The sequence below is a fragment of the Dermacentor andersoni genome, chromosome 5 (genome assembly GCF_023375885.2).
Source record: "Dermacentor andersoni chromosome 5, qqDerAnde1_hic_scaffold, whole genome shotgun sequence".
NCBI lineage: Eukaryota > Metazoa > Arthropoda > Arachnida > Ixodida > Ixodidae > Dermacentor > Dermacentor andersoni.
This window is the reverse complement of record NC_092818.1, coordinates 139,600,131-139,621,817: the sequence shown is the minus strand read 5'-3', so window position 1 is coordinate 139,621,817 and position 21,687 is coordinate 139,600,131. Positions and strand designations below refer to the sequence as shown.

General features: G+C 49.0%; 1 long non-coding RNA gene across 1 annotated transcript in view; it reads left to right on the top strand.

Annotated features, from left to right (window-relative positions):
• Positions 1-5,239: 5,239 nt before the first annotated feature.
• LOC140218603 (uncharacterized) overlaps positions 5,240-21,687 on the top strand; it is a 43,624-nt gene continuing 27,176 nt past the window's right edge. The window contains exon 1 of the long non-coding RNA XR_011894808.1: positions 5,240-5,443. This is a non-coding gene — a long non-coding RNA (uncharacterized lncRNA). The remainder of the gene's footprint in view (positions 5,444-21,687) is intronic.

The following is a 21,687-nucleotide window of genomic DNA, read 5'->3' as shown; positions in this document are numbered from 1 at the left end:
TTTTTTCTTTTTTTTTTGAGGTTGTCCCTGTATAAGGACCAGTTGTGGTTAACTGATCGGCTTGCGAAATCCTGCAGGAATTCGGCCACAAAAGCCGTTAACATGCGATTCATTTTGGCAAAATCTACACGAGCATAGTCAAGTATTGTTTTCCTTTCCTTTGTTTACATTGGTCGTGGCACCTCCATAGTGCAGTGAACGGCCCTATGGTCACTTGTTTCTTCAAGAACAAGAGGGTTTCCATATTCAGGATGGTTAGTAAATATCAGGTCTAGAATATTTTCGTCAAGTGTAGGGTTTTTTACCAATTTGGAAAGGTTATGAAGGTGTGCACTATACAGAAAGTGAAGGTATTCTTGGCGATTATTGTTACCTAGAACAGAAGGAGCCAACCAGTCTATTGCTGGGTAAATAAAATATCGGGCCAACACAAGTGTGGCATTCGGGAACTTATTTGTCACCTGTTCGATAGCATTGTTGAAAAGATCCACAAAATCGGGCTGGCTATCGGGAGGTCGGTAGCACGAAACAATAACACAGTGCGCGTGAAAATGACGCGTAGTGATCCAAATCATTTCAAGCGGCGTGTTAGCAGGTATAAAAGACACTCAAATTCCTTTTTACCAGCAAATATTGCGCCACCTACCCGCGACACTTTTCGGTCTCTGCGAAAAACAACAAATGTCTTCGGCAACGATAGTTCCTCATCAGCAATATGCTCAGTGAGCCCCGTTTCTGTACCGATGATGATATCAGCATCACACGCGTGTATCAGTGTTTACAAGATATCAACTTTGTTAACTAAGCTTCGAAAGTTTGCCAGGAGCAATGAAACTTTACGCGCAGTCAGGTTTGTAGTGAGCCGCTGCTGCTGGTCATTTATGCAAAGGTTGGCGTGTTTTAGTCACTAGAACGACCGAATTAGACAGTGCGTCGTACCGATAGGTGCCATCTTGCATGTGCAATGTGTTAAAACGGAGAATAAAACGCTCGTTTTCCTTGCGGATTTCCTTGGCAAAGTTTCGAAGCTTTTTACGTGCCAGCGGGATCTTAGGCGAGAAGTCTTTTCCCAGCCCTACTTTAGGTGAAGCCAGATTCTTTAGTTTGAAAGTTTCTTTAGTTTGATGTCTTCACGAAAATCACGTAGGAAAATGAATTAATTCATACACTCGTGTCATTGATGTTCATTGATCATCATCATCATTGATCGCCGATCGCTGATAATCAAAATGATGTAACATTTATGATCACGTGTAGGGCTCGTATCCGCACGTAACAATCGTTGCTTGAAAGCTATTGCTCCCATATTGCTAATAGGCGTACCTGCAACGGCAAGAAAAAATTTAGGGACCCACAACTACGGTAATAGCATTTTTTTAGCATAAGGTCGTGTGGTGCAATGCACGTGAGCGTGCTTAGCCAATGCAAACCTTTCGGAAAGAACACATCATTAAGCGCAGTTCGTTCAAGATTAACTTGTCGAAACTTGCTCAGCAGCACACAGCGACAACTCACACCCCCCACCCACATACATACATACATACATACATACATACATACATACATACATACATACATACATACATACATACATACATACATACATACATACATACATACATACATACATACATACATACATATCAACTTCAGTTACCACAACCTCCTTGAAGCCCTTCAACGCGAGCAAGGGCTTCTTTATGGCGAACGTCGTTGCATTCTACGCGCTGTCACTATCACTTAAGAACAACGAGATAGGAATAACGTTAACAAACAAATAGACAAAAAAAATGACCGAAGGAGACGACCAGGAATGGTAATGACGAGGGCAGCACAGACCGCTTCGAAACGGGCGTGGCGATGAGAAAAAAAAAAGGAAAGGAAAAAAAAGGAGAAGAACGAAATAAACAAACCGAGAAACGAAAAAAAAAGTACTCGGAACAACGTGGAGGACACGGAGGGCGGTTGACTTACGGTCTCCCGTCCAATCGGGAAGCGCGTTTTTCCCGGGGCCTCTCTTTTGGGGACGCCTCCCCCGCTGCGGCAGCGCTCGTTTTCGATTATAACTTTGCTCTTTTTTTTTTTTCTGGCGCGCGTGTTTCCTGTTGCTCTAATTCCCCGCCTCCCTCGACTCTGACTTAGCTCTGGGCTTGCATGCGTGCCCGAAAACAATCTCCTCTGCTCGCGTTGCTGTCACAATCTCCCCTTTCCCCCATCCCCAGCTCCACCCCCACTTTCCCTCGTCAGCTTCTTCTTGTTGTGTGGCCTTTCTACGTTTTCTATGTGGTGTTATGTTCAGACGAATGAGCGCACGCCCGTGCGTTATTCCTGTGCGCGTCGATGAGCTTTTGCGAGCTGTGTATACCGTATACGTAAGACTGCGTCAGCGAGAGGCCCTCTTGTTTTTTGTTTTTGACCGTAGATCGGGTAGCCATTATCTTTGTCCCTTAGTTCTTCTAATGGCATTTTAATCCCAGCTGGAACGTGCACGGGAGACGCTGCGGCGAATGGGGAGCGGGGGATAACGGCGGGAGATTGCCCGCGAGCGTCAGCTTTGAGGAGCCGATACGCGGACGAGGCGTGATTCTGGCTCGGGCGAAGAGGACTCTATCGCGCGTCTATCGCAACTGCCGAAACGGTAGTGATTTTTCATGGGCCTCGGAGTTCCCTTTGCAGCCTTTGCTGCACGTTTAGTTGGGACGAAATGACAGACGCCAGAGAGTGAGAGAGGCGGCGCAGGTTAGAAGATGAGCGACAAGATAACGATATAATTTTCGGTGAGTGCGGACAGCAGGCGTAATTATTTCCGGAGAAAATAAATATATTGTAGGTATCGTTTTAATAGCAGAAGGAGGCGCGTGACTTGCATGAGAAGGAGAGCGGAAGGAATTGCGCGACGGTTCGCGCAGGCACTGCTGAGAAAGCCAATGCAGCTTGCACCAAGACTAGCAGTATACACGTGAGGCAACATGAGAGAAAACGCCGAATTGATTTTCAGGCATGTGTTGCTCTTTGAACTCTGAATTTGAATCGAATGCATGAGATTGTAACAAGTAATTTTCCCCAAAGTATATTTTTCGTTGTTGAAACGTGTTTTGTTCGGCATCCACGTAGATCCGCATTGGACTCTTGAAGGCAAACTTAGGTGCATTCTAGTTGCGTGATCTAACCATGTTCCACCTCCCCCTTCACTGCCTAACCAAAAACCATGGGGAGAAAAATGACAAATATCCGTTAATACATTTCTTATCATCTCTTATCATTGCTCGTTCGTATATATATATATATATATATATATATATCTGGTGCATGTGCATCTGCCCCTGATAGGCAGTGGGAAGACAATCACTGGAAGAACATTAGTCCATATACATCAATCAACATTTGCCGGAACAGTTTCTATTAGAATCTTGGCCGGACACTTGTCTCGGGCGTGATATTCTGAAGGGTCTCGTCAAATTGTTGCAACACAGTCAGTCCCTATTCCTGTGTAGAGTAGCTGGCCAGAGCAAGATAGCTCAGACTGACCTCTCTGCCTTTCTGTAAATAAAATTTTTTCTTTCTTTCTCTCTCCTTTTTTTTTTTGCTAAACACGGGTGTGGATTTGAAATTTTGAAAAGTATGCACTCTTATAGTATATATCCAACGCCACCATCTTCGTGCTCATTAGCACTTCTCTCTTTTTACTACATTTTCTCTTCCCCAAAGCTAAGCAGCAGGTCAGACCAACTTTGATTCAGGCCTCCCTTTCAGCTTTTCTATCTATCATAACAAGTCTCTCTCTCTCTCTCTCTCTCTCTTGCATTCCCTTGCCTAAACAAACGCGAACGACACGACATGTGAAACAATTCCCAGGAATGCTGGTCCGTGTGCGCTTCGTCTCCGTCCGCATATATATCCTTAATCACAGGAGAAAGGACACGACGTGACGTTTCAGTGGCTGCCAAGTCACTGCGGCGTCATAGGAAACGAAGACGCCGATAATGCCGCTCGGGCAGCTCTTGAAGACGCATAAGAAGAGGCCATACCACTTTCACGATCCGACGCAGCTAGCAGACTTCGAGTGCTTGCACAGGAGATCACGCTCTCTCTATGGCGCACACCAAACAGCCAGACCAACCGGAGCAACCGTCAATATCACCTGCCCTCTTTGATGCATCTCTGTATGCCAACGGGACTCCGCCGAAGAGAGACGACTCTGCTTTATCGCTTATGGCTAGGGGTGGCTTTCACGAAATCTTACTCATTTCGCATTGGAATGGCCGACGACGCTCTCTGCAATGCCTGTCTTTGCGAGGAGACGCTGGAACACATTCTGTGCGACTGTCCTGAATATAATGTTCAGCGACAGTCCCTGGCATCCGTTCTAGCGCACCTTGACATTAGACCCTTGTCCCTCGACACGATTTTCACATGCCGCCGACAGAAGACATCGCAGCTGAAGGCGACGAAGGGACTACTTCGGTTTTTGAAAGAGACGGGATTGGACAAGCGGCTGTGACAGTGATATCACGTACCATGCCAGAGTGATGGACTCTTAACGGACGATGTGTGTGTGCTGTGTTATGTGCTCTATCTCTCTCTCTCTCTCTTCCCCATCTTTCAACCCCCACATCCCGCTCCCATGTGTAGGGTAGCAAACCGGTTAAGCTAAACTGGTTAACCTCCCTGCCTTTCCTTCTCCACTTCTTCCCTTCCTTCCTTCCTTCCTTCCTTCCTTCCTTCCTTCCTTTTTTCATTGCCGCAGAGAGTTGTCCACGAGAGTAGCCCAGCCTTCTCGCCGTTTCCTCTGCATTCCTATTTGTCAATTCAGAAGACCTGCCTTCCTGTGTATCCCGTGACGGCAGCGTATACACGGGCTATCATCGCATCGATTAAAAATATGTATAGCGAGGACGAGGCATGTTCCTCGCTGCGCCTGCGCCCGACACTTCCATTACACCCCCCACATGCAGCAGCGGTACTTGGTGTCCACAACGATCCCGCGCGCCAGACGTTGTTTAGAGAGCCAGGCAGCCAGCGGTGTCGTTATCGATCGGCCTGCCAACCATGGCTACCCGAGCCAACTGTGCGCCTCCTCTCCGGCCTCATCGCGTGGAGCGCCCATCCCGGTTCGCGCGCGAGCTCGCGTTGGGAGACGCGTATGCAGAGCGAGCGCTGTGCTACTGCTGCTGCTGCTGCTACACCTCGCTACTGGCCTACTGCAGTAGGCTTTGCGTCAACGCGCCTTGGTAGCGGCGGCGGCGGCGACGCGCTTCAGGGCCTCCTCCCGCGCGCTCATATCGACCCCCTCCCGCCTCTGGCGGCAGTAGGTATAAATACGGCAGCATCGGGGCGCAGTAGGCCAACTGGTCTACTGCGACGACGACGACGACGAGGCGAGACCCGGGCCCAGGGTTTAAAAGTCCCGGCGAAGAGCGACCGAACGGAGACGCGCTACCGCGTGAGTCTGCGGCGTCGCTGTATATAATAGTATACTTATAACGTGCGCGCCCTTTGCTTCCACATGTGTAGACGCGAGAATGTTTTGCGTGGCTTCGTTGACATGTTATTCGAGTTTGGAAGTCATCTTATTTTTGTGTCGGCCTCGCACTGGGTGTGACATTAAGACATCCGCTACCTGTTTGCTTTTTCTCTCCCTGTTCGTCAGCGCTCTTCTTTTTTTTCGAGTAGTTTACATCAGTCGTATAGCGCCTGAGCCTAGAAACGAAATGGACGCATTTGCTTCCAGCTTCTCCATCTGGTCTCCCATCTAGGTCTAATATAGTATACTGTACTATATGCCACTGTTCCCGTTTCTTTTTCTTCCTGTTTATTTCTTTTAGTTTTATTCCGCCCCGTTATGCCTCGTTCCTCACAATCCCACTTTATCCTCCCGTGTGACACATAAATATTAATGAGAAAAAAAAAAAAGAAGAAAGAAACTTGCGATAAATTTTAATTTTCGGTTTGAGTGTGAGTTGAATTTCCTACGGACGAACCGGAGAAAATTGCTTTCGTTTTCAAGAAAGATAAAGACGTTGGTTCGAGCAAGTCTGTTATAGCCTGCTATCAAAACCTCGAATGAGAAGGAACTGCGATGCGTCTTTCAAGCGTTATCCATTTATTTGTAATACTGCGCACTATCGTGGTTCTTCAACGCACGTGCTTATTGCTGGAATTTCACGCTCCGTGGCGCCATATTGCGATCAGCAGATGGCAGAAAAAGTGGCAAAGTAAAGCCGCACATAAGCATGGAGTGGGAAATAGAGGCAAAGGTATTGCACTTCTTTACGAAAGAAATCAAACGAAGCGAAAAAAGAAAAATGCCATAAATACTAGCCATTTTCTTTTTTTATTATTACTATTCAACTACCAGGCTTTACTGCCGGAAAGAACGTGCGAGCGGTCCGGCTCATTTCGTATGCCTTGCGCGAATGACGTATAGCTGATGCACTAGTGCACTCGCTGCTCGAGCCGTTGCATGTAGGTTCTCTGTATCCGGTGCAGAATTAAGAGGCGAGGTAAAGTGAACTGGTGTCACATTTCAACGCAGTCCCTAAAGCGCATAACGATCAAATGCACATACGTTGTCCTCTTGCTGCGGGACTCAAGTTCCGCCAGGTTCTTCGACGTTTAGAATTGATGGCAACACGTAGACGGCCGATGAGGGCAGTGCGTAGCACCTTCCGATGGCTATACTGTTCTCGTATCTGACGAGCAGTACGTTTTTTCAAAATCATAGACAACTGTTGCAAACATTTCGTCTCTTTCCGAAAAAGAGTAATTCCGCTTCTCCGACATCTGTTAAAGGCATTCTTTTGCTTCGACAGGCGTTTGCTTGTAAGTCTCACCTGTACAGGTTAGACACCATGATCACAAATGTTCATGCATGTTTTTTTAGTTTTCTTGCCCTCCTTTTCCTATAGGGCCTTTCTGTCCCAGATCCCTTTTCCTATACAGAGATATAGTATGGAGGCCTATATATAAGTCAGCCGGATTCTCGGTATTTCATTGAAGAGATTTCTCTCTATCTCTCTGCTTTTGAGTCAAAGGTCACGTAAGTCACCTATCCTACAGGCTCTGTCCAGTTAGCATCATCACTAGCAGCAGCATCTTATGTCCACTGCAGCGCAGAGTGAGTGAGTGAGTGAGTGAGTGAAAACTTTTGAGTCTTTCAAGAGTTTCGCGGTTACGAGGTCTCCGTCGTCTTCATCTTCTTGGCGCTGGCGACTGGAGACTCCTCTTCAGCAAGGGTGGGCCCCTATTCCAAGGCTCCACTGAGTCGTGCTGCATCGCTCGCGTGCTGCACTAGGGCCCTTTGGGCCGTGAGCTCGCTGCTGGTGAGCCGACTCTCCCATTGCTCCGCACTCGGGTGTTCGTGTTTGTGGAATGCTTTGTTGCGTTCGCACTCCCAGGTGATGTGGTAGAGTGTAGGTTTGGCACCGCACCAAGGGCAGGTGGCCCTGTATTGTGTCGGAAACATTTATTGAGCACGTGTAAGTTGGGGAAGGAGTTTGTTTGTAGTCTGCGCCAGCTGGTCGCTTCCTCCTTTGTGAGGTCTCTGTGTGGTGGCGGATATCTAATTCTAGTTCCTCTATGTAGTTCCTCTATGCAGCGCAGAACAAGTTTTCCATATATCTCAATTACTAAGTCAACTGACACCATCTAATGCCGGCAAATTTCCTGATTTTATCACGCCATATTCCTCTCCCGTCTGCGGATGCGTTTCCTTTACTTTAGCACCCATTGTGTTACTATAATATACGACCGGTTATCTCCCGACTTCTATTGCACACTCCTTAATGATGCCCACAAGACTGTCGTTCATTGCTTCAACACTAAGGTCCTCTTCCTGAGTTAAAGCCGAATACCTGTTCTGTAGCTTGATCTGGAATTCCTCTATTTTCCCTCTTACCGCTAACTCATTGAGCGGCTTCTTATGTACCAGTTTCTTCCGTTCCCTCCTCAGGTCTAGGCTAATTCGAGTTCTTACCACCCTATGGTGACTGCAGCGCACCTTGCTGAGCACGTCCACATCTTGTATGATGCCAGGGTTAGCGCAGAGTATGAGGTCTATTTCATTTCTAGTCTCGCCGTTCGGGCTCCTCCACGTCCACTTTCGGCTATCCCGCTTGCGGAAGAAGGTATTCATTATCAGCATATTATTCAGTTCCGCAAACTCTACTAATAACTCTCCCCTGCTATTCCTAGTGCCTATGCCATATTCCCCCACTGCCTTGTCTCGAGCCTGCTTCTTGCCTATCTTGGCATTGAAGTCGCCCATCAGTATAGTGTATTTTGTTTTCACTCTACCCATCGCCGATTCCACGTCTTCATAGAAGCTTTCGACTTCCTGGTCATCATGACTGGATGTGGGGGCGTAGACCTGTACAGCCTTCATTTTGTACCTCTTATTAAGTTTCACAACAAGACCTGCCACCCTCTCGTTAATGCTATAGAATTCCTGTATGTTACCAGCTACATGCTTATTAATCAGGAATCCGAATCCTAGTTCTCGTCTCTCCGCTAAGCCCTGTAGCACAGGACGTGCCCACTTTTTAGCACTGTATATGCTTCTTTTGGCCTCCTAACTTCACTGAGCCCTACTATATCCCATTTACTGCCCTCTAATTCCTCCAATAGCACTGCTAGACTCGCCTCACTAGATAACGTTCTAGCGTTAAACGTTGCCAGGTTCATATTCCAATGGCGGCCTGTCCGGAGCCAGGGATTCTTAGCACCCTCTGCTGCGTCGCAGGTTTGACCGCCGCCGTGGTCAGTTGCTTCGCAGCTGCTGGGGACTGAGGGCCGGGGTTTGATCGTTGTGTTCATATAGGAGGCTGTGGCCAAGTACTGCACCAGGGTGGCCAATCCTGCTCTGGTGAGGGAGTGCGTTACTGGTTCTGGTCACCGAGATCAGGCCACACTCCAGGCCTGTTTATGCAATTTTATCAACACGCGGGTTTTTTTTAATCCGGTGGAAAATTGCGCGGCACCGGGATTCGAACCACGGACCTCTTGCACGCGAGGCGGGTGTTGCCTCGCGTGTAACCGCTGCACATAATGCCCATTAACATATATCAGCAAAGAAGGTTTGGGACGAGGTGGTCATCGTGTGGCTACGGGGCCAGTATAATGTGAGCATGAAGGCGCGAGGCCTTCTTGCGTGGTGTCCGCGCTCATGTGTGCTGACCAATTTGAATTTGTCCTTGTCCTGGTGCAGCGCATGCATTATGCCTTAGCAATGCTAGGGATCGTTTTTACTTACGCGCGTCATAGTTCTTATTGAACTCAGTGAATTGTGCCTTTGTTACTCAATGTAATGGCAAAAAAAAATTTTTAGATACTAATGAGTACTTAAAGTCTCTGGATTACCAAGCACGATGCGAGTGGGCAGACAGTGAGTGTTTTCTTCAGGTATCGTGGAGGCCAGCTTGCTGTGACCAGGTTCAAATCATGGCGTCTGGTTCGGGCTTACGTAAAGCAGGCAGAATTTTTACTCTGCTGCATGATAGAATGCATTCCACCAACCTCAGGCCCATGTTTTCTTGATGCTTGCCGTTTTCAAGCCTTCTATCATCAAGAAAGAAGGAAAAAATTGATGATGAAAGGCACGGAGGTTAACCAGAGTAACCTTCCAGTTGGCTACCCTAAACAGGGGTAAGGCGGTATAAGGGAATAAAAATAAGTTGAAAGGAAACGAAAGTATGTATATGAGAAACGTATGTCCGCATAAAGGTGATGGGGTGCTTCACGATGGTCAAAGTATTTTACGCAGCCCAAACCCTTTCAAAATGATAGAAAGAAAAATAAAACGCACCAGTGCTTTTAAAGTAATTCGGACTGCTCTGGTTTGTGGCCAGCGGTCCAACGATTGTGCTTTACGTGAGGGGCCGGTTGTCGAGTTTCTCTGCCGAGGTGTGAAGTGTTGTTCTTGGCAATACTGAAACGAGAACATTCACATTGAAGTGGCGAAATTGTATCAAATATTCAGCTACAACGAGTGCGTTGCATGCACTCTCACTACCCGACCCCCCTGCACTCCACCCCAACCATTTTTTAAAAATCTGGGCTTGATTTTCTCACTGATATTCGCACCTGCACACGACCACCACTACGAATCTGTTAAGATAGCGCACGATACATTAAGCGCAATGGCGTTTTTACCTTTGTTTTCCATCGACTTCCCGTCGGAATCTGAAACGAAACTAACCTCACCATCGACACATCATTGAATCCTTGGAATCAGATTTGACTAAGAAAGGACTCTTGAAGTCCATTCGCACTCGATTATACGTCAGTTTCTGTATATGCTTCTATACTGCCATGCAGCTCAGGAATATTTTGACAACCGTAAATTCCTTCAGTTAATTTCCCTGACTGGGTTCCAATACTCGCCGTAGATGGCTAAGCAGACAGATTAGCGAACGGCGACCACCTTAAGTATCCTTCCTGTTCTGACGAAGCCGGCAAAAGAGACAGTTTCGCGAAGACAGCATCGAAATTGAAAACAATGCAGACAAGATGATTCAGACGATGCAAGCCAGATGATGGCCGGACAGAACGATTGGAAACACGACGGGAAGGTCGTCTGCGCACAATAAAACATACTCACGCTTTCCTATGCGCGTAATATGATCTACATTGTGTTTTTCATAGATTCGCACACACAAAAATAATCTTTAAAAAAGTGGCCATAAGTTTGGTTTTTCTTAGCTTTTCCTTTTATAATTTTTTTTTAATTTCATGGTCGACGTGAGGTGGCGTCAAGTCGCAGAGACGACTTCCAGAAAACGCGTTTTGTTGCTTGGGCTTGAATCTGTCTTCTTAGCTGTCAACGTAGACAGTCTCCAATGCTGGCAAGAATTGGAACATGCCCTCGGTTTCCCTTTCCTGGTGTCAGTTGGTCCTTTTCCCTTCGCGATTCGTTGACGATCCGTCTCATTTAACAGAATTATTATTGTTTCGATCTCCCACCTTTGTGAGAGCCTGAGGCACGAACTGCGTGAACACTGGCGCGAGTTTGTGTCGACAAGCTAATTCAATTTGTCACACCTGAAAATTTGGTGGCCTGAAAATCTAATTATGTACCTATTGCGTATGTCCACTACGTTTATTAAGGTAAATAGCACGAGTAATTAATTTCTGGGTTTTTACGTGCCAAAACTACAATCTCATTATGAGGCACGCAAATAGCACAATGCCTATTGTGATTCTAGACCTATAGTGAATACGAGGATATTTGGACAGTTCAGTGCCTTGCGTGGGGGACCACTTATTTAAGGTGATAACTTAAAATGACAATAAAGAGAAGAGCTAAATCAGGTTACCCTATTAGACTGCTAGATTGAAACTATGGATTTGTTCAACACGAAATAGCTTGTTATGACAAAACAAAAGGCTGATTTATTATTCTTCTTTAATTTTTCATCCAGACAGGGGCATCGACCAGGTCACGCTGATTTGAGGCATTTTTCACGGCAGTATTCATCTCTTATTTTGCACGAAGAATCATCGAAGCGTTGATAGGACAAGCAGACTGTCGTATTTGCGTCGCTTCTCATTTACCGGGCCTCTATTCAGTAAAACTAGCGTAATACGAAACTGGGTATTCTAATTGCATAATATACCAAACTAAGGAGGCCCGACTTGCAGTTTCGACTTTCGGGCCTCTTTCTTTAAATATGCCATGTACCGTGTACTGTAAATACGAAATAAAAACTTTGACATTTTTGAAACTTTGATGTTATCTCAATATTTCTTTATGTCTATCCCTTGAGGGGATGGAAAGATTTCGATCAACTACCAATGGTGGGCAAGTATCGACATTCAACCGACGAAAATCAGACGACGCGAACCTTCCCGCGGTGAATACATGCCACAGCCAGTGGCGTTCAGCCATGACATTTCTTCGCGAACTCTTATCAGCCTAGCTGTTAATAGCTGGTGCTTTTCCAGCATGCTTGTCATCTACTTCCTCTTTTCTGTATTGTTCTCACAGAGCTTCTAACATTCTAAGGGTGTTTCAACACGAGCACGCGATCAAAAACTGTATCTTCGCTTCTATCGTTAATATTCTACGACGGAACAATCCTGTTATTATTTCTGACTAAAATATTGTTTCTGAGAAAGACGTGAGCAAAATGGAAATAACGAGCAGCCCGCTTCTGCTGGCTGAGGTCCTGTGAAGTAAAAAGTCGCCTTAAAGCTTCAGATACGCCACCTGGCGCTCCAAACTGCGTTTAACAAATGTTGGACGAGACGATTGTCGAAAACGATGTGCAACGAATACTACGAAGCCAATGCATTGATTTTGGCGATGTTCTACAGTACTAAAAACAATGGAGGCCAATTGTAAAACTTGTGTTACGGCTCTCCTTATAGGCTAGTGACAGTGCCCTAACACCAAACTGTAATCGTGTGCGTAAATCCATTTTCTGACGTTAGTTATCGCTGTAAATACTGGATATATACTAAACTTGTCTTTTTACTGTTGTTCATACTCTGCTTACATAGCTTGCAAATTCTTGTCTTCAAAAATACAAAATGCGAAAGTCCAAACGAAGTGCCATTCCTTCAACACATAATCGTCATTTCTGTTAAAACAAGAGTTATTTTCACACGGCACGAATCTATCTAGATCTAATGAAGCTTCTCTTCTGCGCCTGTTGGCGCATTGCAGTCTTCTACACGGCCTAGACGTACAGTCCTTGGACAAACGGGGATCAATAGGGGAACGATGGAAGAAGCTGAAAGTATAGGCCTCGAATAAACGAGGGAAGAAGAACACGGTGGGCTGTGTTCAATGTCCCCTAGACGGGAAGCTGGAGGCGAGGGTGGTCGGTTTCCATGGCAACGAGGGAGCGACTCGCAGCACCCTGCCTCCCTTTAAGCCTGCGAAACTTTTCTATAGGGCTCGCTCGCTAGCTGGGCAACCACGGAATTCGTGCATCGTTTAGGTAACGTTACGAAATTAGCGTCCAAGCAATTAATCGTCGGTATACGAACACGCGCAAGGTTTGTATTTAGTATGAAGCACATGTGCTTAATTTAGCGAATTGCGGAGGGTACTTAACCTTAATCGACATATGTGCGCATGTGAAAGGAAAATACTCTGTTCGTATTCTTGTTTGTGATCTTATTACTCGAAAAGAGTCATTATAGTAGATCTGTGCAGATTGAACAAATGCTCAGTTAGACCTCGAGTGTATTCGCGGTAAATAAGCAGTTCTTGCACAGATAAACATCTGAACTTGGACACGTGCCCAATTATTAGATCTCCTGCAGATAAAAGTTTCATCCTCTCTTTAAAAAGAGGGGTGTGGCATAAGAATTACAGTAACATAAAAAAAAAAAAACACTACATGTTTAGTTGCGAAGTACCTTCACCTCTTGCATATGTGTCTTAAGAAGAAGCATCCTTTCGGGTAAAACTATATATATATATATATATATATATATATATATATATATATATATATATATATATATATATATATATATATATATATTGCTTTTTATAGTACTGTCATCACATAATCTACGATGGACGACCTACGATATGGCGTACATAGTTTATTATTGGTAGCGATGACAATGAAAATAAGAACATGCAGAAATTTTTTTATCTTCTTTTACAGAAAATTTTATTGCTGGTTTCACACGCACTGGTACCCCTTCCGTTTGTATTGCGATTTAATGAAGAGCACATGTGAACGGAAAGCACGTCCCGTGGTGTTTTTGGTGGAATCATATGAGGTCGCTACCTTCGGCGCCGTCCACTTCAGGTAAAAGTTTTGATTACTCCTTCGTCATCGCTGAAGGAGTCATCTTCCGCTTCAGCGCACTACATATATTGTCTTCGAGTGGACGCCTTGTCGCTGCTCCGTCCGTGCAGTTCGGGGCTTGGCGGCGGGCCCGGGCCCGAACAGCGCGGGAAAGGTCCGTAGCCATGGCAACGGGCAGCCGCAGTCATCAACATAATTCGATGTTGGAGGCGTGGGTGGAGCGCTGGCTCCCCCTTGTGACTGCGGAAAGAGCCATGCCGGGAAGCGAGAATGCGCCGGGGGCTGGGGAAAAAAAAAGTGCTCACTTTTTTTTTTTCTTCTTCTTGCAGTCGTTGCACGCCTCCCCGGTGCTGGGTTGATTGTTCTCGTGCGCCGTCCTCAAAAAGAGAAAAACAATAAAAGCAGTGAATAATAAAAAAAAAAAACCTGAAAAGCGGGGGTGGATCTCGCCGCTCGTTTATGCTCGCTTCCCGTTGGTAATAATGCGTGTCTGCGTGGTCCCTTTTTGTCGGCCGGAGCATTTTTTATGACTCACTCTGCATGGGCGGGGTTGTCGGCTCTCAACTTTGACGTGATTATTTCGAACCCTTTCAATGTTCTTGCGTTCATTCAATTTAGTACTCAAAATACTGCGCAAAGAAGCGGCGCGGTGATGAGCTGGGTCCGCCGTTATATATGTTAGGTAAGGTAAAAGAATGTGAATTAATAATGAATTTGTTAAACGATTCATTAGGCACCAAGCACATAGTTACTATAAATTTTACGATAAATTCAAGGTATGGTTGGTTTGAGTACCATAGACGTTTCTGCTAAGATTAGACCGTATACTTTACATCGGTTCCATCACTAATGGAATAACACCAAACCACCCTAAAAGAAAACTGCTAATCATATGTACGTTAATCAAGCGGCGAAGAAGAACGCACGACAATCATAAAAAATTTACAGAGGATAAATTATCTTCAACACGATTCAATCAGTCTGAAGAAAGAGTCACTTTGTTTGTGTAAGATGTTTTAGTGGAGCCATATTTGGGGACAGTTGACATTTCCCACTCCTTTTGCGCTTCGTGATTGGCTGGAACGAAGCTGAGCCGCCGTTATCGCTGAAATCGGCCACTGGACTGCGAGGATGATAAGAAAGAAATAAAAGCTGAGAGAAAGAATTAAAAAAAAATTAAATTATGGGGTTTAACGTGCCAAAACCACTTTCTGATTATGAGGCACGCCGTAGTGGAGGACTCCGGAAATTTAGACCACCTGGGGATCTTTAACGTGCACCTAAATCTAAGTACATGGGTGTTTTCGCATTTCGCCCCCATCGAAATGCGGCCGCCGTGGCCGGGATTCGATCCCGCGACCTCGTGCTCAGCAGCCCAACACCATAGCCACTGAGCAACCACGGCGGGTCGAGAGAAAGAATTCCCGCTAAGTATTATGATGGAGACGGAAGATTAAAAGAAAAGTATCCAAAGTTATTTCAAAGATATGCAGGCTGTCTTTTTTTTTAAAGAATATGAAGAATTAAAAAAAGATTGCCTGTTGCAGATAGCACAACTCCAACCCTTGAGCTGGATTGCACGAGGAAACTGAGGTAACTTGCACAAAAAAATCGACATGCGTGATTATCTAATTAACAAAAATATTTCGAATTAGTTTTAAGCTATTTACCAGTTCATCAAATAACTAACTAGCGCAGCATACTGGGCATAATTTACGGAGTGCTGCCGGTCGGTTTGCAAGGCATATCCACTTGGAACCAATTCTGAGGATGTCACTGGGTTCGAGATATGCACCGTCAAACTTGCGGTAAAATGCACTGTAGTGTCACTTACTTCTTTTTTTTTTTTAAGCAAGACGCCGTTTTATGTAGCCAGGCGCAAAAAACAACTGGGACGCCAATGTATTTCGTCGCACATTTTGGGAATGAATATATCGAAACTGGGGTACATCACCCTGTGAATTCGTTCGAAGTGGACACGCCTTGCGAACTTACCGGTTACAATGCGTGAATTACAAAGCGTACCCCTAACGAAAGTGGTTAAAGACTTAGTTAATGAATTTCTGTTACTTCGTCGATTATGATTTTCGATTTCTGGTACTAGATGTGTCCGCCTTTTCGAGTGTACCAGCTCAAAGACTCGAATTGGGCTATCCGCCACAGGCGACTTAAAAAAAGGTAACCATTCTAAACAAACTCGCTACATGTAGGTACACATGCAAAACGGCTCGTGGACAGCTCACGAGGGCTGAACGGCGTCTTCTTCGTCGCGGTGAGGACATGCTGTCTTACGCTCCGTAGCAATGTGGCCCTGAAAAATTCAGCAATAAATAAATAAATAAATAAATAAATAAATAAATAAATAAATAAATAAATAAATAAATAAATAAATAAATTGCTGTAATGCCGCTGGTGGCGCATTAGCACTCTTCCCTCGTACTTTCTTTCGGACAAGTAGTGGTGTGCGAAATATTCGACACTGCGAATGCGAACCGGATAGTATTCGCTATTCGATTTGTATTCGATTCGAGATTAGACCCTCTTTCTTATTAGCAAGTTCGCTTCTCTGCGCTACACATTTGTCAAACTTGTAGCCGCAACGGTCATGGTTCTAAAGAAGATAAACTCTGCATGTTGCACATGCTGGTGCCCGTCTCTTGCGCGCAGTTTCATAACAATTAATAGCCATGCCTGCATTCTCCATGTCATGAGACAAGCCAACTGCGCTCATACGCGCCGATTGAAAGCTACAATTGGCCGCCGCCATTAGTGGGGCAAACTGGATCGCGGGAAAGCTAGCTTAACAATTGGGAAACGAGACTATTCGAAATCGTCGAATATTCGTTTATGTTTCGAACGTGAACACTCATTGGAGTCTGTGGGGATTTGGGGAATTCGACGCGCCATTGCGCGGGCGCATTTCACCCATGTCTGCAATCCTTTTTGCCACGTCGTCCTTGCTCCGAACCAGTTTGGCGGTGGCGCTCCACTTGCGGCTGGTTCGCGGTGAGGGCGGAGCTAGTGACTTCACGGAGCGGCCCCTGGTGGCTACTGCCGTGACGGTAGCGACTCTCTTGCTCCTTGGGACAGCACCCGGTACGTACATGCTTCCTCTCGTCCACCGACACCTTTGTGACTAGGACTGAGCTCACGCACGGTGCCTTTGCCCGTGCGGGGAGCGCGTACCTCGTGTTGTTCCTATCCCGACGCTAAGCCGAAGAACGGGTGCCTAGTGCTCGCGCGAGGTCGTACCACGCCGAGCCGCACTCATCGGAGGCCCAAGCCGAAGGAGATTGCCCGAGCTCTCGCGAGTTGGCCCATCGGTTATCGCGAGAGCAAGTAGCATAGCCGCCGGGACTTTTCCTAGCGGCGCGTCCCAGCTTGAGCCTGTGCTCTCGCAGCGACGTGCTACAGGCGCCCCTAACTGTATTTTCGCCCTTGGTGCGGGACCCCTTTGGTTCCCCGCCGTCCCGGGACTGGGCGTTCGTGCAGTGTTGGGTGCCGTTGGAGACAATAAACGGTTTCCGTCAATTTAGGGCAATACTGTGTTCTTGCGTGCGTCGCTCGGTAGCCCCTCGTGGCCTGAGCTCGCGCGCAGCGGCGCTAGAGGCTGACGGCTGACGCGGCCCTGTGGCTCGCTAAGCTCGAACCCGCGGTGGTCGGTACTCCTGTGAGACCCTAAGACCCCACACTGGCGCCCAACGCGGATTCAAAGGCTCATTAAGCTTTTGTCTGTGCTTAGCCGAGTCAGCACGCCTTTGCATATTGTACTCGCCGCGTTATGTCTGCTAGGCCTAGTGACCTTTGTCATTTGTTAGGTGACTTTTGCCCTTTGTTACCGCGAGCAGACGCCGCGTTGCTCGATAACGGGGCCAGTGCTCCCCTTGAGCAGCGAACTTATGCACCCTCACCTGTCGCAGCCCCCTGTGGGGACGACAACACGAGGCGCTACGTACCAGCTCCCATTGGAGCAGTAGCGTTGTTTGGGAACGGGGCCAGAGCCCTCCCCGAACAGTGCACACCAGCACATTCGTCTGCCACGATTCCCTTCGGAATGCAAGGCAGTGCGATGTCGCAGCGCTCTCGATCGGCTCCCTGTGGAGTTTATGGAGCGCAGCACGGAAACGGGGCCTTAGCCCTCTCCGACGTTTGCCCGCTGGCTGCTCCTCAAATGAGCAGCCAAAACCAGTGGTCTGCCACGGCCCCCTGTGGGGATTACAATGCTGCAGCCACGAATTTCGCTCACTCGTCTCCCTTTGGAGTGCATTCGGTTGTGCCCAGTGGCGCAACCTTCGAGCGCGCACCTGTTTTGTCGACGCTGGCTGCAAGCGGCTTAAGCAATTCACGTATAGCTGCCTCAAGTGGCGGCTGTGAACGACAGCAGGCGCACCCCGCTAGGAGCCCGTTTTGCTCTGGGGCTGGCGGCGCCGCGGCCGGTATCCCTGTGGAAACCGCGCCGCTAATCGAGCTGGACGACTGTTCACCCTTGCTCGATCGCGTCGCTAACGCGCCAACGGTTCCCTTTGGAGCAGGCGCACAGACGCTGTTGCAAAACGCCGCCGAAATGATTCAGTCACTCTCGGGGGCAGTTAAGGCGCTTTCGGCTGTACCGAAATGCGCGCACCCCGCTGTACGGTTGGCAGTCCCGACTTACAGCGGATACGGTGACCTGCTCAGTGCCAGGGATTATTGTGACTCCCTGGTACGCTACCAGATGGCAAATCGTTTGGAGGATCAGGAGGTGCTGGAACGCGTCGTTCCCGTAGCACTTACTGACACGGCGGCTAGGTGGTACCGGCTTTCCGGATACCGTGCAACAACCCTCGAGGAGTTCCGCGTGGCATTCCTGCGCGAATTCCTACCCGCTGACTACCAGAGTAGGATGCGGCGAGAGCTTGAGCTACGTACACAAGCTCCTGACGAGTCGCTTCAGGAGTACGTACGCGCGATGCAAGACCTGTTCTTAGTCGCCGAGCCCAAAGCTTCGAACGAGGAACGCGTCGAACGGGTGATCAGGCAGGCACATCCGACCTTTTCGGCGTACCTGCGCGGCGGCCGCTTCCGAGATTTAGAAGAATTGGCCGCCGAGGCAAAGCGCATTCAAGGCGACATTCTCGCCGCGCGAGCCTATCGCCCACCGCCGCCCGCCAGCGAGGCCCTTGAGCCACGCTGCGCGTGGGGAGGGCCTGTGCCCCTCCCCCAACGGCAACAACCCGGCCAAGCTGCCTTTGCGGCTACAAACGGGTGTGCATGGGAGCTGAGCGCGCGCGCTCTAGATCCCTACACGTACGGGAGGCGGGCAGCCTGTGCTGCACCACCGCCCGAAATGCATGCGCAGGGACGCCCTTCGACCCAACGCATCGCAGAGGCGGACGCTCGTGATAACAGGCCCTTTGGTCATGCAGCGAGTCGACCCCGGCAGGGAGCTGAGGCCGCTCCGCCTCGGGAAAGGTACCGCGGCGGAGTGCGCTGTTTTCGCTGCCAACAACGAGGGCATATAGCAAGGGACTGCACCGCGCCCAGGCCTCCTGCGAGGTCGGGAAACGGGAGCGCGGGTCGCTCGTGAAGGCACGGGTGACCGAAACCTTGCTTGTCCCCTCGGCGTACCGAGCAGGTTGTGTTGCTGGGGCGCACGCGCCCTTTATTCCGGTGACCATTGTCGGCCGCGAATTTCCTGCGCTGCTGGACACGGGCGCAAGCGCTTCGTTGTTCGGCGAACAGGTGTTATCCCACTTGCAGAAGCACTCAGTGCGCTTGCGGGATTGCCGAACGACATTCAATCTTGCGAAAGGCGTGGCCCATTCGGCGGGCGCCGCAAGGCTGACTGTCAGGTGGGGAGAGCGAATGAGACGCACGCGTTTCGTTCATCTCCCCGGGCTCAGTGTTCCGGTGATTCTCGGAAGGGACTTTCTCCTTAAAACCGGAATCGTTGTGGACATTGCGAATGGCGGCTATCGCGACGGACCGTTTACGTTGCTAAAGCCGTTCATCAGCCCGCCGGCGTCCGATCTTGCCTGTGCAGATGGGGCGTCGGAAACGTGCCGCGCGCCAAGTTCGGGGGCAAGCCCTCGAGCTGTGCGCTCGCCTGCTAAGACTCCCCTTTGGGAACGAGAGGCACGGCACGAACCGCGTCGCGCGCAGAATTCGGGGGCAGGCCCCTGCGCTATGCGCTTGTCGACTCAAAGTCCCCATAGGGATCGAGCGACACGGCACGAAGAGGCACCGCATCCTCTGGCCGCCTGTGCGGTTCATTTGGATGATACACAGAAGGCTCGCTTGTCGGCACTGTTATGCCAGCACGAAGAGCTCTTCACCGATCAACCTGGCTGTACCGATTTGGCGAGCCACGCGATCGAAACTGGAGACGCGCTTCCTTTGAAGTGTAACCCCCGGCCCGTCAGCCTGGCCAAGAGGCAGGTGATCGATGGCTTGCTGGACGAGATGCTATCGGCCGACATTATCCGCCGCTCGTACAGCGCCTGGGCGTCTCCAATTGTGTTGGTGCCTAAGAAAGATGGCAGTCATCGCCTGTGCGTAGACTACCGCCGTCTGAACGGAGTGACTCGTAAGGATGCCTATCCGCTCCCCACGATTAACTCCATCGTAGGAACCCTGGGCAGTGCGAGGTACTTTACTACGCTGGATGCCTCCAAAGGTTACCTACAGGTCCGGATGGATCAGCGTGACCGGTGCAAGACCGCGTTCACGTCCCACAGAGGGTTATTTGAGTTTACTCGTATGCCCTTTGGTCTATGCAACGGTCCTGCGACCTTTCAGAGACTCATGGACCGCGTCCTCGGGGAAGCAAAGTGGTCATACTGCATGTGCTACCTCGACGACATCGTGATTTATTCACGAACCTTCGAAGAACACTTGGCCCATGTTGCCGATGTGCTCGAGAGGGTGAGGGCCGCCGGGATGACTTTGAATCCTGCGAAAGCCCAACTAGCGCAAACCCGAGTTCAGTTACTGGGGTTTACGCTGGGCGGAGGCTCCATTGAGCCGGACCGGGAGAAACTTCGGGCAATCCTCGATTTCCCCGCGCCCAAGGACGTACGTGGCCTTCGCCGCTTTTTGGGAATGGCCAACTTTTACCGGTCATTCATTCCGTCCTGTGCCCGAGTGCAGGCACCCTTGAGCAAGCTCTTGGGTAAGTCGGCCGCGTGGCAGTGGGGACCTGAGCAGCAGCAGGCCTTTCGCCAACTGTCTAGCGCCATTGCGGAGACAGCGCAGCTCAGACTCCCCGACCTGACCAGACCGTTCGTTGTCCAGACCGACGCGAGCGATCTGGGTTTAGGAGCAGTCCTCCTACAGGAATACGATGGTGTGTTGCAGCCGTTGGCCTTTGCCAGCCGCTCCTTGATTCCGGCAGAGAGGAATTATTCCGTGACCGAGAAGGAGTGCCTCGCTATCGTGTTTGCACTACGTAAGTTCGATGTTTACCTTGATGGGACGAAATTCGTAGTGCAGACGGACCACAGTGCGCTCAGTTGGCTGATGCGGCTCCGTGAGCCTGCGGGCCGGCTGGCGCGCTGGGCTCTCCTGATACAGCATTATGACTTTTCAGTGCAGTATCGAAAGGGGAGCACCAACGTGGTAGCTGACGCGCTATCCCGTGCCCCATTGTCCACCAAGAGCATTCCTCCAGGTGTTACAGCCACTGCCGGTGCCTTTGCGCCAGCAAGCGTCGGGGGCGAAATGAGCGCAGAGAGAGGCGAGTCCGCAAGCGGGCAAACCTGTCATTCCGCTCTCCAGGCAAGCAGCGCGCCGCAAAACGAGCGAGCGGGGGAGCTTCTCGAAAGCGAACCTACAACGCCGTTGGCTGCAGTCCTGAGTGGGGACGAGACCGGACTCCCCTTTGGGAGAATTGGAATCGCATTCAGGAGGCAAGAGCTACTGAAGGCCCAGCAAATTGATC